Below are 12,289 nucleotides of genomic sequence, written 5' to 3'. Positions count from 1 at the left end.
CTTTAACGGCTTTCCACTGAGCCTAGAGTAAAAATCGAATTACCACTCCCCTTCCACCTCCGTGCTAACCTCTTCTGCCAGGTTCTCCAACAGGCCACTTCCTACCTCAGGGCTTAGTACAAATTGTCCAGGCTACCTTCTCAGACTTTGTTTCACTACCTCTGTTTCTTCCTTGAGGTTTTAGGTGTCAGCTTAATGTCAACTCCTTAAACAAGCTCTCACTAAGGCTGACCACTACTTAAAGCAAGTTCCCCTCAATAGTGATTCTGTCTCAGTCCTGAGTGCTTCATTTATGGCTCTCATTACAGCCAGAGGTTATTTATTCATTTGTCTGTTTCCTTGTTTTCCACCTGTCATTCCCTCTAGAACCTTAGTTCTATAGTTCTGTAGTTGTAAGGACCATATTGATATTGTGCACTACTATATCCTCAGCATAAAACCCCAGCACACTTTGAAAGAGCTCGAATTTTCCCGACCCCAGAAACAGGGTCTCACCCTATTGCCCAGGCTAAACGTGCAGTGACGAATCACAGCTCACTTGAACTCCAACTGATACCCTCGCCTAGGCCTCCCAAAGAGCTAGGATTGCAAGCATGAAGCATCAACCCTGCATGAAAGAGCTCAATTTCTACTTGATGGAGGGCTTAATATAAAAAAGAGAAAAAGTCAGATAAATTGATCCTGTCACTTTATATTTTTGCCAGGAATTCAAAAGCTAGTATAGGTCGGGTGCAGTGGCTCACACCTGTAATCTAAGCACTTTGGGAGGCCAAGGTAGGTATATCACTTGAACTCAGAAATTGGAGACCAGCCTGGGTAACATGGCAAAACCCTACATCTACAAAGAAAAAATATAAAAATTAGCCAAGCATGTTGGTGTACACCTATAGTCCCAGCTACTCAGGAGGCTGAGGTGGGAGGATAGCTTAAGCCCAGGAGGGGCATGTTGCATCAGCCAAGATTGGGCCACCGCACTGCACCCTGGACAACAGAGCAAGACCCTGTCTGGAAAAAAGAAAAAAAGGTAACAAATGTGGTTCAGCTGACCAGTCTTTGGCCCTTTTGCTATTTTTATATGGGGTCCTTTTTATTAAACAGAATACTAATACAACAAGTATAAAAGTATTAACAGGAAAATAATGTCACTTTACATCCAGAATATTTTTAATAGCCTCCAATGTGCTTTCAAAGGTTTATCTCTATGATGTAATGAAATGCAGTATAAAAGGATGAAAGTGTTTACCCTAATTGAAATACAGAAGGCAGGGATTATTTCCATTTTACAGATACAATCACTAAGGCAAAGAGGTCAATGAGTTACCTAAAATCACAGATGTTTAGTGGTGGAGCTGAAGTCTGATCTCAGTTTTCCTGGCTCCCAATCCAGTCAATCTTTTGTTTCTTTTACTTTCTTCTTTTTTGTGTTTCATTTTGGTACATACTTTCAGCCTTCTTAAAACTGTAGGGTTCAGTAAAATGTACAAACCCTAAGTATATGACTCAATATTTTTACAAGTCAATATATCCAGACTGAGACAGAGTACTGCCTGCAACCCAGAAGCCTCCTTCATGCATGTCCCTTCCCAATAATTAACTACTCCAATGGTAACCACAATTCTGAATTATATGACCATCATTAGTCTTACCTGTCTTTTAACTTTATCTAAATGGAATTAACAAACATATACACAGCCAGGTGTGGTGGCTCACACCTATAATCTCAGCACTTTGGGAGGCTGAGGCAGAAGGATTGCTTGAGCCCAGAAGTTCTATACCAGCCTGGGTAACATGGTGAGATCCCATCTCTACCAAAATGGGAGGATCGCTTGAGCGATCCTCCATAGATGGGCATGGCAACGTGCGCCTGTGGTCCCAACTACTTGAGAGGCTGAGGCAGGAGGATCACTTGAACCCCAGAGTTGGAAGCTGCAGAGAGCTATGATCGCACCACTGTAGTCTAGCCTGGATGAGTGAATGAGACCCTGTCTCAAAAAAAAGTATATACTCTACTGCATCTGGCTGCTTTTATTCAACATGTCTGTGAGAGTCACCCACATAAGTAAGTGCCAAAATGGTTTCTTCTTTTTCATTGCTGTACGGTATTTCACTGTATAAATATCCCAAAATGTATTTATTCTGTTTGACATCTGTGTATTTTTCAAGTTTGAGCTATATGAATAATGCCATTACAAACATTCTTATTTTGTAGATGAAGAAACAAAGGCCCTAAAAGGGAAAAAATACTTAAAGAAACACAGCAATTGGGCAACCAAGTATATCCCAGGAGGCTTGATTCCCCTTTTACAATGTAACACAAGTCTGCAAGTCCATCTGAATCTTAACCTAAAGATTTTTTAAATTATTGCACAATATAAAACCAAGTCTTAGGTTACAAATACTATGCCAAAGATTACTGTAGTTTCTGGTTATGAAAGTTACTTTATTTGTGTATGTGTGTCTATGTCTGGTTTTTCAAATCTATCTAGCTACCTACTTACCTATCTATCTATTTATTGACAGGCTGTCATTCTGTCATTCAGGCTGGAGTGCAGTGGCACAATCATGGCTCACCGCAGCCTCAAACTCCTGGGCTCAAGTGATCCTCCCGTCTCAGTCTCCCAAGTACTAGGACTATAGGCACACACCACCACACTAGCTAAGAAGTAACTTATTTTTATACATGTAACTATTCTATAGATTTACCTCCTCTACAGTCAAATAAAATTTTGTTTCCCAGATTAGAAATGAACCAAATTGGGAATTCTATCAAAATATGAACAGAGACAACAGTCCCAACTTATGAGCAGGTAGCATTCTAAAACTCTGCATTTAAATCAGCTGTTTGGAATTCAGATGCATTTTCCCAAAAAATTACATTATACAAAGTGATTAGGTTTTCAGGTCAGCCTACAAAAGCCAACTTCACAAAAATGTACCTGAAAATAGCACTAATAACAACACAGTCTTTAACCACTATGAATAAATGCTTAACTTCAAATAATGATTTATAAAACTATCTCCTAACACCCCAATCTTTTGTTTTAACTCCTAAAGTGTGGGAGGCCCAGTTCCAAATGCTTCTGTAACTGGCTTATGCCTTTTTTTTTTTTAACCCCTCACTAACACTTTTGACTTTATGTTCCCAAATCCTGGGCCACAGAATTCAGACCACAGAATTCCTTAATTCCTATCCCTTAAATAATAACCCTTTGAGATTTTTCACTGCTAGAGAAACTTTCTGGGGGGAGAGAGAGAAATTAGAAAAATAGAAGGAAAATAGTAAAATTTCAAGAAGTCTTAAAAAGTTGGTCTGTTTTTACCAAAAAGGGCATGGAGTCAGGCAGGATTTTCCTAACCTCCTACTTGCATTAAAATATTCTTCTCGAGAGCCCTGCTCAATCTTTCTAGACTTCTTAAAATCCTAGGCTGGGCACCTCTGAGTGTCTCTCCTTTCACTAGGAAAGTCTCCAATTTAATTTCTTCTCACATTCCTTCTCATTACTCAGTGATAGCCTAAATGGAAAGATAAAGTGATATGTTGATAACATCAAGTCTTTAGGTATGCGCAGAAGTGAAATCAGGGAGAGATGAAGACTAAGGGGTGTTCAGGCCATTGGGGTCACAATCTGTGACTTAGTTGTGTACCCATTAGAGGCTATATACAGATACTTTGGAGCAAATAAACCATTTCATAAATGGACACCAAAAAAGTTTCCAGAAATGAGAACAATCTACCTTATATACCACAATATAATATTCCTTTCTTCTTTAAGGCTCACATTATCTTTCCAGTAATTAGACTGAAGATGTATTCTATATTTTCTCCATACAACAAGCACTGACCTGAATACACCACAAACAGGTACAATGCAAGGCATCAAAAGGCTAGCTCTAATTTGATGAAATTAATTTACCTGCAAATGGAGAAATTGATTTCTATTCAGTCTAGGTGATAAAAACTAAAAGAACAACAGCTACCCTGGCCTTAAAATCCAATAAAGAGCACGGTAAATGTCTCTGAAAATCAAAAGACACCTACAAGTCATAAATGCCCTCAAAGGATTCTTAGGCATAGGAATGAGGAGTTGATTCACTAAACCTCAAAGAATGGATGTTTTAAAGGAAAAAGAAGATAAGACTGTGTCATTTTATCAAGTAAGTCTTCACAGTAAGTAAAATACCTTACGGGCCAAAAATTAAAATGAACTGCCAAACTTATGTACAAATTATTAACTATCACTTCTGTGACTGAAGTTAATATGAGAATCATACACTTAAGTGTAACAATGTAAAGAGGTATCCAAAAGTAATTTGAGCTAGCTTAATACAGACAACTAAATACACCCTCAGAGAGCTGACAGCCTGTAAACCAGCAGTCCCCAGGCTTTTTGGCACCAGGGACTGGTTTCACAGAAGACAATTTTTCCATGGAGAGCAGGGGCAGGGGCAGGGGTGGTTTCAGGATGATTCAAGCACGGTGCATTTATTGTGTACTTTATTTCTACTGTTATTACTACACTGTAATACATAATGAAATAATTATACAACTCACCATAATGGTAGAATCGACGGGCGTCCTGAGCTTGTTTTCCTGCAACTAGATGGTCCTATCTGGAGGAGTGGAGGATATGAGACAGTGACAGATCATCAGGCATTATATTCTCCTAAGGAGCATGCAACCTAGATCCCCTGCATGCACAGTTACAGGGTCTGCATTTGTGTAAGAATCGAATGCAGTGGTGACGAATCTGAGCGGAAGTGGAATTCAGGCGATAATGCAAGTGATGTGGAGGGGCTGTAAAGACAGATGAAACTTTGATCGCTGGCCTGCCATTCACCTCCTATCCACTATTATTTTACATAAACTAGTCCTGGTTCCACCACTTACTGTGTGAGCTTGGGCAAATTATTTAACCTCAGTGGCCCCAATATCTACAAAAATAAATTGGACTAAAAGTGGTAGCTACTTAAAGACTATTGTGAGGATTAAATGACAAAGTAACTGTCTTCAGCAGCTCTAGGAACAGAGTAAATGTTCAATAAAGGTTAGCTACTATTATTTTATCCTCTTGATTAGTTATTTGAAATCACATCTATGACCTATACTACCTTTGGAACCCTCACAACCCTCCAGGACAGTGCTTAAGGCCCAGTGAATGTTCAATATTTATTGGCTGAGGACTACTGGTTTATATGGAAGCTAGAACCACGAAGCTGAAGAAGACTTTAGAAGTCATCTGGAGAAGTTTCACTCCATTCAACAATAAGACTCATAGGGGATTATCACATCTTTGCTTGAACACTTACAGCGACAGAAACTTGCATCTCAACAAAGCATAAAGGAATAGTTCTAATCATTAGAATGTTCCTTGAGATTTCATTACACTGACTACTGCTTCTCAAAATATTTCTGCAAGGCTGAATTCACTAGAGGGCATCACATATTAGGAGAAACTATATCAGAAATCATCACTAAAAGGAAGGAATCATTCAACATTTATTCTGGCTAAAAGAAAAATACTGGGCTGAGTTGTATAAAACAGGCATGCCAATTTAAAACTTATTCTATTTAAACATGCATTAAAATGTTCAGAATGAATTAAAATGAAGATTCTGACAAATTAGTTCGAAAATCACAGTAACTGCAAATGCTGTTGTATAGGTCAGTAATACAGATTAACACAGGGCTGGGACTCTTTCCAACCCCATTATATAGCCTCCCAATAATTGTATACAATTTCAATGGTTACTTGTTTACCAAAAAAAAAAACCATACAGTACCAGATTACATTTAATACTGCCCCTTGCAGCCAGCCTCCAAGTCACCACCAGCTATCCAAAAAAAGACCCAGTGCCAAAAAGAAAATTATAAGTTTCTATAAGACTAGTAAGGGACCATGACTCAATTTTGTAATCCCAGAACTATGGAGTCTGAAACAGAAGTATCACTTGAGCCCAGGAGTTCTAGACCAGCCTGGGCAACACAGTGAGACCCTACCTTTACAAAAAACTTTTTATTAGCCAGTGCTGGTGGCACATGCCTGTAATCCCAGCTGCTTGGAAGGCTGAGGCAGGAGAATCGCTTGAGCCCAGGAGTTCAAGGCTACAACGAGCTATAATTGTGCCACTACACTACACTCCAGCATGGGCAACAGTGAGATCCTGTGTCACACACACACACAAAAAAAGGCTAGCAAGGTAAATCTGAACCTGGATTTGTGTATAACTAACAAATCTAAGGCCAGGTGTGGTGGCTCATGCCTGTAATCCCAGCACTTTCAGAGGCCAAGGTGGGAGGACTGCTTGAGTCTAGGAGTTCCAGACCAGCCTGGACAACAAAATAAGACCTCATCTCTACAAAAAATTTTTATAAAATTAGCCATGTTTGGTGGCGCACACCTGTGGTCCCAACTATACAGGAGGCTGTGCCAGGAGGATCACGTGAACCCAGGAGGTCAAGGCTACCATGAGCCGAGATTGTGCCACTGCACTCCAGCCTGGGTGACAGAGTGAGGTCCTATTAAAAAAAAAAGTTAAATTATTTAAAACCAAATCATTAAAACTGTTCATTTATTAACCAGGTAATGGTACAATTTTAAAACCTCATCATGCTCAAAGAGGATCCAGAACTGTACTCAAATATCTGTGGCACATGCTTGTATTCCCAGTTACTCAGAAGGCTGGGGCAGGAGGATCACTTGGGCCCAGGAGTTCAAGTCCAGCTTGGTCAACATAGCAAGTCCCTGTCTCTCAAATTAAAAAAAAAATATTTTAATCCCCACTCACGACAATTCACAGTAATATGTAGAGAAAAACATGATGGAAAACTAGGCATGATTTATAGCACAGCTCTACACTTTATCAGATTCTGTTTGATGGGAGCTATTTTACAACTCCGTAGGCTATAGGTTAACTGAGGGACATGTAAATTCTATCCTGTCAGGCAGGAGGTTCAGTTGACCTCCTGGGCCTCTCCCCAGCTCTCCCTCCCCAACAAACCAGTTTTGTCTCCATTTGGGTCCATTTCAACATTTCTTTACTCCATATAAATTTGTGGGTTATATTACTTTTCTATTGAACCAGGTATAACATTTGCCTTCTTCCCTGATTATGAGGTTTTCTTTTACACATGTATTTTCATAGCTGCAAAGTCATTAACACACTACACAGCTTTCTTATTATTGGTAAGATGTTGTTTGATACTCAGATACCAACACAAAAACAATCCAAACAGCAAATCAGACTGGAAAGGTCCACTGCCCATGTAAATTAACAAACAAGCCTTTGGGTTTTGAAAATCAATCCCTTATAAATTTCACTGGTATAAATTAAGTCATGAGCACCGCATAAAACTAGGAAACCAGGTTTCAGAACCTTCAGAGCCAATATTCAGACTGCAGATAATGGTGAAGTCATGAACTCTAGCAACCACAACCTGTTGCCCACTCATCTTCATTCCCTGTAAACAGTTAAAACAACTGAGGAAAATGGTCAATCCAACAGTACAAAGTGCTTCAGATGATTAAAAAAAATAATTTTGGTAGACTCTGCTCCATAGAACGCATCCATGTTCATTTATCCATCCACAGAAGTAGGTTAATTTTTATGTCACTGAAGAAATCAACACAAAAACTCTTTGTTTAGGTTCATAAATTATCAAGATTATAAGGAATTAGAGAAGAAATAAAGGGATGAAAAAACATGTTGATAACCAAATTAAAGAGGATGTTCCAGATACGGGTGACCCAAATCAGGAGAATCAGGTGGCTTTTAAGCCTACCAGGTTCTCTTCCGTCTAACTGCTCTCTTTATCCCAACGACACTAACTTAAAAGAACATAACAGATTCAGATTCCTTTTACTATAAGAAGCATACAACCTTGTTCTGAACTTTTTATATATGTATACACACACATATATATGTCTTCATGTATAGCATATGTAACTGTCATATGGTAGTTACATATGTAATATAGACACATATAATTGTCTAACATATGTAACTATCATACACATATAATTGTCATATACACATAATGAATTAATCAGAAACATTCACTCCAGACAAACTATTTTCCAAGATGGAAATCTGCTCTCCCCTGACTAGTGAGGCCATGGATACATGGTACACAAATATCAACTATATTCAACAAATCATTTCGTTTTATTTTCAACTCCAGAGAAGATAGAAAGGCGCAATTATGATTTAATGCAAAAATAGTTGCAACACACTATCCACAGCCAATCTTTTTTCTTCCTCATCACTGTGACTTAAAAGTTTCATCTAATGCATGGCACAAAATGTTCCATTACAAGGTATGGTGGGGGGCAGGTAGGAGGGATTGGCAAGACTTGTGGAGACAAAATATTCTAATAGAACCTGGGTTTCTTCCTATAAATATTTAGGAAAACTGAAAATTCCTGAAATTACTTGGAAAGGTAATCACCTCCTGACTCTCTGCAAAAAATATTTTTAAGATCCGGCCTACCATAAATATTTTGCATAAAACCTATCTAAATGTCATTAAAATGCCTACAAAAAAGACAATAGAACACTTTACCAAATGCAAGAATAATGTACATTCTAATACTAGGGGCACTTCCACTTTTATAAGAAAAGAAAAAGTTTCCATTTTTCTGAGCAACTTCTGACGCAACATTAGTAATTACGGTCCTTTCCTCCAGTGTAGGCCTCAGAAACAAAAACCAGTTGATGTTTATAAACATTTATCTCAAATCAAGAAAGAAATTAACACAAAATAAAACATCAAAAGGCTTAATCTGGGCAAATTTTCCAGTTTTACAAGCCAGTGACAAAAAGTAAAGCCTTAGAAGGGGATTAATTGTCAACTCCAACAGTTTAGAGAGTAAAGCCAAATAAACAAGTGGAACCTTCTATTCAGTGAGTTCTGAAAGTCTTGTCTCCTTTTAACTCCTTTTCCATAAATGCTTTCTGTATATTCTTGCCCATGTAAGCCCTAAGGACAAAAATTATAACTATGTGGATGTTTCTTCTGTTCTCAATTTTGAGACTATGTCCCATAAACTAGTAAAAACTTTAAATTAGCTTCTTTAAAGTTTTCTAGTTAACTCTACTCAGAAGAATGTTAAATATTTAAAAGAAAGAAAAGGGCACTATGAAAAACCCACAGCAATGGTTCATGACAATGATGTTCATACTTCATACTCAGGGGTAAAGTGACTATAAGCTTTCCCTCTAAAATCAGGAATAAGACAAGGATGATTGCTTTCACCATTGTTATTCAACACTGAACTAGAATTTCTAGTGAGAACAATTAGGCAAGAAAAAGAAATAAAATTCATCCAAATCAGAAGGAAGAATTTGCACATGACATGATCCTATGTATAGAAAATCCCCAGGAACCTGCCGGGCGCGGTGGCTCAAGCCTGTAATCCTAGCACTTTGGGAGGCCGAGACGGGCGGATCACGAGGTCAGGAGATCGAGACCATCCTGGCTGACACAGTGAAACCCCGTCTCTACTAAAAAAATACAAAAAACTAGCCGGGCGAGGTGGCGGGCGCCTGTAGTCCCAGCTACTCGGGAGGCTGAGGCAGGAGAATGGCATGAACCCGGGAGGCGGAGCTTGCAGTGAGCCGAGATCTGGCCACTGCACTCCAGCCTGGGTAGCAGAGCGAGACTCCGTCTCAAAAAAAAAAAAAAAAAAAAAAAAAAAAGAAAATCCCCAGGAACCCACAAAAATACTACTGGAGCTAATAAACAAATTCAGCAAAGTTGAAGGGTACAAGATCAACACACAAAAATCAACTATGTTTCTCTACACCAGCAATAAACAAATCAAAAGGAAAATTAATAATTTCATTTACAATAACATCAAAGGAATAAACCTAGGAATAAATTTAACCAAGGAGGTAAAAGACACTTTGAAAACCACAAAACATTAACAAATTAAGGAAAATCTAATCTATGGAAGGATACACCAGGTTTAGGGATTAAAAGACAGTGCTGGCCAGGCACGGTAGCTCATGCCTGTAATCCCAGCACTTTGGGACGCTGAGGTGGGTGGATCACTTAAGGTCAGGAGTTCAATACCAGCCTGGGCAACATGGTGAAACCCTGTCTCTCTACTAAAAAAACAAAAACTAGTCAGGCATGGTGGCACACACCTGTAGTTCCAGCTACTCAGGAGGCTGAGGCAGAAGAATCATTTGAACCTAGGAGGCAGAGGTTGCAGTGAGCTGAGATCACACCACTGCACTCCAGCCTGGGCAACACAGTGAGACTCTGTCTTAAAAAATAAATAAATAGGCCGGGCATGGTGGCTCACGCCTGTAATCCCAGCACTTTGGGAGGCCAAGGTGGGTGGATCACGAGGTCAGGAGTTCAAGATCAGCCTGGCCAAGATGGTGAAACCCCGTCTCTACTAAAAATACAAAAAAGTAGCCGGGTGTGGTGGTGGGTGCCTGTAATTCCAGCTACTCAGGAGGCTGAGACAGAGAACTGCTTGAACCCGGGAGGTGGAGGTTGCAGTGAGCCAAGATCGCACCACTGCAGTCCAGCCTGGGCGACAGAGCAAAACTCTGTCTCAAAACAAAAATAAGAATAAATAAATAAAAGACAATACTGTTATGGCAATACTACTCAAAGCAATCTACAGTTGCAATTCAATCTCTATCAAAATTCCAATAACTTTTGCAGAAATGGAAAAGCCAATCATCAAATATGAATGGAATTGCAAGTGGTTCCAAGTAGCCAAAACAATACTGAAAAAGAACAAAGTTGGAGGACTCATGCTTCCCAATTTCAAAACTTACTACAAGGCTACAGTAATCGAAACAGTGTGGTACTGAAACTACCTTTGCAAAATTATAACAGTGAGAAAACACTAACACAGCTGACTCCATCTTGCTTCTAACCTCATTAGCTAACTGTCTTTGCTCATTCCTGCACATAGGCCAAGCTAACTATGGGAGGAATTTAGTTTATATTTTAACCTTAAAGCAAGTATAATAATAGTCCTTTCCCAAAACTAATCCCCTCCTTGTTTAGAGACCAAAACCATCTTTGTAAAAACTAACAAAAGGACACAAGGTCCAAATTATGGTAGGGGCCTGAATTCTGCTAAGACTTAGGCATCGTTAAATAATAACAAGACACTATTTTGGTTGTCTTTTTTGTAATTATTTACTAGACAAGAGTCACTAGCCAGTGGTCATAAGACTTGTAACTTCCCCGATTACCCCAATAGATTACCTCATTATTGTAAAACCCAAGGCTGATTCTTGAGGTATTTTTCAGACCTAGTATTCTGGTGGACCAACTGACGCCACCTGGGTTACTCATAACATGAAATTGGCTCCACTGGCCCTGTAACCCCCACCCAGAAACTGACTCGGCACACAAGACCATTTTGACACTCGTGTGATTTCATTCTTGACCCAACCAATCAGATGCAGATTCTTGCTGGGCATGGTGGCTCATGCCTGTAATCCCAGCACTTCGGGAGGCTGAGGTGGGTGGATCACTTGAGGTCAGAAGTTTGAGACTAGCTTGGCCAACATAGCGAAACCCCGTCTCTATTAAAAAATACAAAGATTAGGGCCGGGTGTGGTGGCTCACGCATGTAATCCCAGCACTTTGGGAGGCCAAGGCAGGTGGATCACGAGGTCAGGAGATTGAGACCATTCTGGCTCTCTACTAAAAATACAAAAAATTAGCTGGGCACAGTGGCACATGCCTGTAGTCCCAGGTGGGTGTGATGGCGGGCCTGTAGTCCCAGCTACTTGGGAGACTGAGGCCAAGACCTGTAGACCAATTAATTGAGAGTCCAGAATTTTGACCATACATCTATGGCCAACTGATTTTCAAGATGGGTGCAAAGACCATTCAATAGAGAGAGAATAGTATCTGTAACAAATGATACTACTGGCTAGCCACATGTAAAAGAATGAAGGTGTCCTCAAACTCACTCAAAAACTATCAACAACCTAAACACAAAAGATAAAACTGGCCGGGCGCGGTGGCTCAAGCCTGTAATCCCAGCACTTTGGGAGGCCGAGGCGGGTGGATCACGAGGTCAGGAGATCGAGACCATCCTGGCTAACATGGTGAAACCCCGTCTCTACTAAAAATACAAAAAACTAGCCGGGCGTGGTGGCGGGCGCCTGTAGTCCCAGCTACTCGGAGGCTGAGGCAGGAGAATGGCGTGAACCTGGGAGGCGGAGCTTGCAGTGAGCCGAGATCGCGCCACTGCACTCCAGCCTGGGTGACACAGCGCGAGACTCCGTCTCAAAAAAAAAAAAAAAAAAA

General features: G+C 40.0%; 1 protein-coding gene across 3 annotated transcripts in view; it reads right to left on the bottom strand.

Annotated features, from left to right (window-relative positions):
• Positions 1-12,289, bottom strand: part of LCLAT1 (lysocardiolipin acyltransferase 1) — a 219,367-nt gene that overhangs the window by 182,051 nt on the left and 25,027 nt on the right. The window contains exon 3 of one of the 3 annotated variants that reach the window (XM_025354949.1): positions 4,553-4,795. The exons of the other annotated variants lie outside the window; for them this stretch is intronic. The gene's annotated coding sequence lies outside the window, so the exon portion shown is untranslated. The remainder of the gene's footprint in view (positions 1-4,552; positions 4,796-12,289) is intronic. 3 annotated transcript variants of the gene reach the window in all.

The sequence above is a fragment of the Theropithecus gelada genome, chromosome 13, assembly GCF_003255815.1.
Source record: "Theropithecus gelada isolate Dixy chromosome 13, Tgel_1.0, whole genome shotgun sequence".
Lineage (NCBI taxonomy): Eukaryota > Metazoa > Chordata > Mammalia > Primates > Cercopithecidae > Theropithecus > Theropithecus gelada.
Note: the sequence above shows the minus strand (reverse complement) of the source record. Positions and strands in the feature narration are given on the sequence as shown.